The sequence below is a fragment of the Macrobrachium nipponense genome, chromosome 40 (genome assembly GCF_015104395.2).
Source record: "Macrobrachium nipponense isolate FS-2020 chromosome 40, ASM1510439v2, whole genome shotgun sequence".
Classification (NCBI taxonomy): domain Eukaryota; kingdom Metazoa; phylum Arthropoda; class Malacostraca; order Decapoda; family Palaemonidae; genus Macrobrachium; species Macrobrachium nipponense.
This window is the reverse complement of record NC_061101.1, coordinates 1,544,976-1,552,026: the sequence shown is the minus strand read 5'-3', so window position 1 is coordinate 1,552,026 and position 7,051 is coordinate 1,544,976.

Genomic DNA, 7,051 nt, shown 5'->3' with positions numbered 1-7,051 from the left:
ACAAAATATTGATAAGTGCCCCATATAAGTATATGTGTATGTATGTGCGTGCAACCCCTGTGGGATGTGCGTATGTGCGCGCGCAATTCAGTCGAAGAGCGTGTAAGCCTATGTAGACATCAGCAAGGCTCTGTTTGTCATCAAGCTGCATTTCTCTTCGTCCCGCTATCAATTCAGCCACTTTTCCATTTTACAAAATACAGAAAAGACCCCCTATACGTATATGTGTATGTGTACGTTTCTGTCTATGTGTGTGTGCGTAAAAGCCAGCGGGAACGTACGTACACGTGAAATATAAGTCTACAAGAGCGCGCGCGGCTTTGTGGGAATTCAGTGGCAAAATCGCGAGCCAGCTATTAGCCCGCCCCCCCCCCCCTCCCCACCCCCCACACACACGATAATCATGGCGGCGTATTCGGTGCAAATACCGCCCATCCGTTAAACGATTATGGCCCCTCCTGCCTGTTTATAATGACGTGTATATCAGGGCTCAAGAAGGCCTCAGCCGAATATTGCCAAACATCCCTGCAATTGCATACACGTGCTCGGGAATTACGAGACGGGCGCCCCCCCCTCCCCCCCTCCCCCCCCCACCCCCCCCCCCCAGGTGAGGGCGAGAAGGACATCATCCGAGCAGGCGGAGGCCTTGTGTGTGTTCTCCTGCAGAAGGAGGAGAAGGGGGAGGGAGTAGGAGGAAGGGGAAGGGACGACACAAAAAGGAACAAGAATAAGAGAGAGAGAGAGAGAGAGAGAGAGAGAGAGTAATAATAATAATAATAATAATAATGTGCGCGAATTTCCGTATTTGGGTCACATTATTACCGACGACCTAAAAGATACGGCAGACATCGAACAGAGGCGTCGTAAACTATGTGCAACTGGCAACATGATTGCAAGGAGGTTTGCCTTCTGTCACCGAGACGTGAAACTGCAGCTCTTCCGCTCGTACTGTTACAGTATCTATGGGTGTTCCCTCTGGACGAACTATAATCCCAAGACGACCATGAGACGTATCACTGTGTGTCACAATGACATTCTGAGACGCTCACAAACACTCCACGCTACCACTCCACCACACAGATGTTCTTAGAAAACCACCTGGACAATTTAAAAATCATTGTAAGGCGAACAATGTCCAGTCTGGTAACCCGAGTGAGAAACAGCGGCAACTCGCTCATACAAAGCATCCTAAGGAGTGAAGCAAGAAGAAGATCTAAATTGTGGGAAAGATGGGAAAATGAGGCCTTTGTCCCCTAAAGGACTTAATCTCTGTATTAGCAAGATGTCATCTGCAGATTTTGTCATTATTATATGATTGCTGATATTTTATTTTTTCATTATTTCTGTGATTACTATCAAGTTAAAGTTTCTTTATATATATATATATTATATATATATATATATATATATATATATATATATGTATGTGTATGTATGTATATATATATGTGTGTACATGTATATGTATATTATATATAGTATGTATATGCGTATATATGTATATATGTATGTTATATATATGTATGTGTGTGTATATATGTATATATATATATGTATGTATATATATGTATATATGTGGTATATGTATATATATATGCATTCAATTTATGTATTTAGCCCTCTAGACCAGACTACTGTAACCACCTAAGGTCTCTAGTGAAATTTAAGACTATATAATTTGTGCACTAACTGCTATAACTCTCAATGCATTTTTTCATCACCAACATTATTACTATTACCAGTATTATGATTACTATCTTTATGCTACCTCAGTTTATTTTGTGATAAGTTGCCGATTACTAACTTTTCCTATCATGTTGACTCATATCTAGATTGTGTATGTTACTGTGTATTTTGTATGTTCATTGTATATGGTCTAGAACCGAAATAAAGGATATTATTATTATTATATTATTATTATTTATTACAATGTTTACATTGGCTATTACAATAAATACAAATTACATTGTAGTTTACATTTAAAACTTAGATATTTACATGTGCCTTCATAAAAATTTACATCATTATAAAACATAAAAACACAGATTTACTTTATACAGCTTTAAGAACAATAAAGAATTTGTGACATATATAGGTACATCATAAAAGTAATTAAAACATTGAAAATTTTGCATATAAAATATGAATCTTTTTATAATAGTACTTGAGGCTCAATAAAATTCTTACCTTAATAAAATATTTGTTATAATAGTTACAGCATATCTCTCTATAATATTAAAATTATCTTTAGCTGATTTTAACATTTCGATTTCAAAATTACTTATGAAATACAGGTACTTATAAAACTAGTGTTATGAACATTTATCTAAAATGGATCTAAAATTCATAATAGTCCTGCTAAAATCGAGTAAAAGTGTATAAGAGTCAAGTTAAACATATATATAAAGTTTTTAACTATAAATTATTTGGACAATAGATACTTTTTCAAATTCAGTTTAAAAGAGTTAATTATAGTTAATGCTTTTAGTTGGTTTGGCAGTTTGTTCACCACTGATGGACCCCGCACAACAAACGCTCTGCTTCCTAGATCAGTGTTGGTTCTTGAAACAAAAAGGTCATCATTAAATCTAGTGTCTGTTACGTCTATCTCCAACTCTTATTAGATTAAAAAGCCATGGTGGAATTAGATTATGTAAAATTTCAAAGATCATGACACATAAATCAAAATCAATCTTCTGTTTGATTGTCAGCCATTGCAAGTTATTTAAAATTGGGAGTTGCATGATCATACTTCTTGGCTTTCCCATCATTACTTTTGGCTGCAAGTTTTGAAGCCTCTTGTATCCGCTGCAGCTGCTGCTTAGTTGTCGAGCCCCACCCCCGATCTTTAAACAGTAGTCAAGAATGCTCACGGCAAGAGACCGAACGACCATTCCCCGCATTTCACTATCAAATCGGTCCTTAATTCTATTTAGGTATATTAAAGTACCATTTACCTTCCTACAACGGTTCATCTATATGACCGTCAAGAGCATATACTGGTCAAAATATACGCCAAGATTTTTTACTTTATGCTTTTCTCAATTGCAAATACATTGAAATTTATTTTTGTGTCTTCAGGAATTTGGGATATGAAACTGCCTAGAGCCAACGAAATATACATTTAGTTTTAGACTCATTAATATTTAATCCATTAATTTGAAAATAACATCTCGCCATTTCTAATATTTCTTTCTGCTCTTACTATCAAGTTATTTAGTTCATTTATAGTTCCGTCATTAGAAGTTGACTGTCATCTGCGAATTGAACCAAGATGCAGTCTCGCATATCATTTATATAAATTAGGAAAAGTATTGGCCCCAAAATAGATCCCTGTGGAACTCCGAATTCTACTGGTTTAGGGGAGGATATAACATCGCCTAATCTCACTGACTGGTAACGATTTTCTAGATAGCTTTTAAACCAGAGAGGGTCAATTTTTAATTGTGTACATTTATGAAGTAAAATATTATTGTGGCTGAACGCTACTCGAAAGCTTTTAGGAAATAAAATCCAATAGAATAAGTAAAGATATCTTTTTGTCGTCGATATTTCTGTAAATAGTTCTGTAACTTTCAATAACGCAGTTTCAGTAAAGAGATGAGACCTAAATCCATGTTGAGTGTGAGACAGTAAATCATTTTCCTCGAGATATTTTATGAGTGAATTGACACAATCTTTTCTAGGATTTTAGATATAATGGGCAAAAGTGATATCGGTCTGTAATTCTCTACATTATCTGCATCACCACTCTTAAAAAAGGGCAGAACGTGGGACAACTTCCAATCACTTGGATAAAGGCAAGTCACTATAGAGGTATTTACTATGACAGTTAAGTAAAACGCAATTATCGGTAAGGCGTCCCGAATGAAACGGAGGGATATCAAATCAGATCCATAGGCTCCCGTGTCATTAAGCTCCCCAACTACTAAAATAACTGTTTCGACATCAACTGGCTGTGGCCTAAAAAAAGTCATTAAAATTCTCATTAACTATATTCGACTCATTTCTTAAAAGTTGTGAAGTATTGTTCCTATCTACATTTTGCTTGAAGATATTTTTCAAAGGCTGTCCTACCAACACTTGAGAAATACTGGTTGAACTCTTCTACTTTTTCCTTCTTATCATTATAATCAGGTAAAAGGGCATTATCATTTTTGGGGATCATTTCACGAACTATTTTCCATTTATTAGGCACATTGCCATTACAGTTACGAAATTTATCTTTAAAGTGTTCCGACTTACTAGCTTTAATCAAAGGATTAACCCGTTTCTTTTCGTTTTTGTAATGATCTTGTAGTGTTTCGTTCTGTATATCTGTTTTAGCTCTCTTTTGTAGGTCACCTCTAGCTTTCATTTCTGCTTTAAGGTTATTATTTATCCAAGGGGCTGGGGGCCGGGTAATTTCTTGGGTCACAAATGGTGCACATTCATCCAAGCAGCAAACAAAGGTTTTGGTAAAAATATTAACCTGTACATCCACATTATCAGTTTGTATAATACAATTAAAATCTGGAGCCTTATTTAGTAAAGTACTACAAAAACTGTCCTGACTGTAATGCTTAAGACAACGAAAGGTTCTTTTAACAGGTATTCTCCTTGGCTTAGAAATATCAATTTGTAAAGTTACTAGCTCATGATCAGCAATGGGACAGGAAATCACATCTGAATATACAATCATCTGTTGATTGTTTGTAATGACAACATCCAATAATGTCGAGGACGTGCTTGTTATTCTAGTTGGCTTAGTTATTGTTTGACAGAGATTTAACTGATGTATTATTTTACTTAATTTGTTGTTAGGAACAAGCATATCCTCATTTAAATCACCCAAAACGAACACGGGTTTTTTACGTAAAGATGCATTTTTAAACGTTTCTTTTAAGATGAATCAAAGGAGGGTGTTCAAAGCCTTTGGATGCCGGTAGACACACCCAACAATAAAAGATGGTAATTTCTTATGCTGTATACTAATCCAGACGTCCTCAACACCATTAGCTTTCTCTACATCTGTCAATATTCTATTAACCTTCAAATCATTTCTTACATATACTAATGTTCCTCACTTTTCCTAGTCACACCTATATACATTAAAATTCTTAACATGAATGAACTTATCTTGAACAGACAAATCTAACCAGGTTTCGCTTACATAAAGAATGTCTATGTTTCTTTCCAGTATTAACAGTTCTATTTCATCAATATGGGCTAATAATGACTGTGCATTTATGTGTTCTATAGTTAACTGATTACGTATTTCCCTCCTTACAGTAGTCGCTTCTATAGTATCACCTGGGGCACATTCTTCTTGGCCATTTTCCTACTGAACATAGCTAGAGCATATACGCCCTTTGTGTCCCAATCTGTAACAAATATTACATTTAATTCTGTGGTCGTATCTGCATTGCCCTTGACGGTGGTTAAATTCACCACAATTGTAGCATCCAGCTGGTCTGTGTTGATAACGTTGGTTATGTTCGTCTCTTAACACTTCTTCATTGTATCGCATCTTGTAATTTCTGCTATCTGCTTGTGATGGTTGCTATTTCGAGGTTGTCCTCCATTGAAAGCTGTTCTTTGATCTTGGCCGCGTTCACCTGTTGGCCGTCTTCCGAAAATCGAGGGGCGTTGATTTTTTCTTTGTTGTTTAATGGTTGGTTCTAACTGTGTATTTGTTCATTCATGTGACATCTTCGTTTTTTTTCCAGTCGTCACATAACTCTAGATATTGGCATTGCTTGTTGAGTGAATCAAGTAGTCTTATGACACCACATCTGTTTAGGAAGATTCCAGGATTTTCATTATTCAGATGAAAACACATTTCATCCACCTCTCCAGTAGCTAGTTTCAAAGACAGTTCGCATTTCATAATCGTTAAGTTTGAAGCTAGATAAATTTGGAAGAATCTAACTGTAAGTAATCTCTCTCTCTCTCTCTCTCTGTATATATATATATATATATATATATATATATATATATATATATATGTGTGTGTGTGTGTGTGTGTGTATGTATATATATTTATATATATATATATATATATATATATATATATATATATATATATATATATATAATATATATATATATTGTGTGAGTGTGTGTGTGTGTAAAAATTCATATTTCTTTGCAAGTCGATAAACAGGCAACATACCATATTATCAATGTTGCATTGAAAGTGCTTTTCAATATTGATATCTGAGATTCTCGGTGTTTATTCCAGGAACAAAACAATGGTAATGTTTCAATGCAAAGCCAGAATTCATAAAAAATATTTATATAAAATACGAGATCAAAAAAGTAATATGCATTTTACAAATGTTCAAAATATACTTTATTGCCAAGAACTGTTCTTTTTGAAAAGATAAAGAAATGCTAAAATCATTGTTCTCAACATTAAATATTTTCTCTTTTGTCTGTTTCTCGATAGAAAACTATTTTTCCTACTTTGTCTGTCCGTCCACAGTTATTTCTGTCCGCCCTCAGACCTCAAAAACTACTGAAGCTAGAGAGCTGCAAATTGGTATGTTGATCATCCACCCACCAGTCACCAAACGTACTAAATTGCAGCCCTCTAGCCTCAGTAGTTTTAATTTCATTGAAGGTTAAACTTAGCCATAATCGTGCTTCTGGCAACGATATAGGATAGGCCACCACCGGGCAAGATGTATTATCTGTGGCCTTGATTATACACTGTACAGAAAAATCGAAGAAACAAATAAAATAACATAAAAATAAAATGAATAAAAAATGAGTAGAAGAAACTCTGGGGAATTCATTTACTTTTTGAACAACACCGAAAGATTCAAATCTCCTTCGAAGAGTTTAAGGATGAAACGAAAAGCGAATTGGATAATACCGTTGTGGGATTTCGCTTCGACCGAAAGCACCAGTGTTTATATTTAGTCCCGAGTTGCATGAAAGATTTAGTGGACTCTGCCGGAACGCCTACACTCGAAAAAAATAAAGTTTAGTTTTTTGGGGATAATCTAAAGGGTTGGGAATTCATGAAAATTGAACGGGAGTTTGACTTTTCAAAGGATACTGTGTA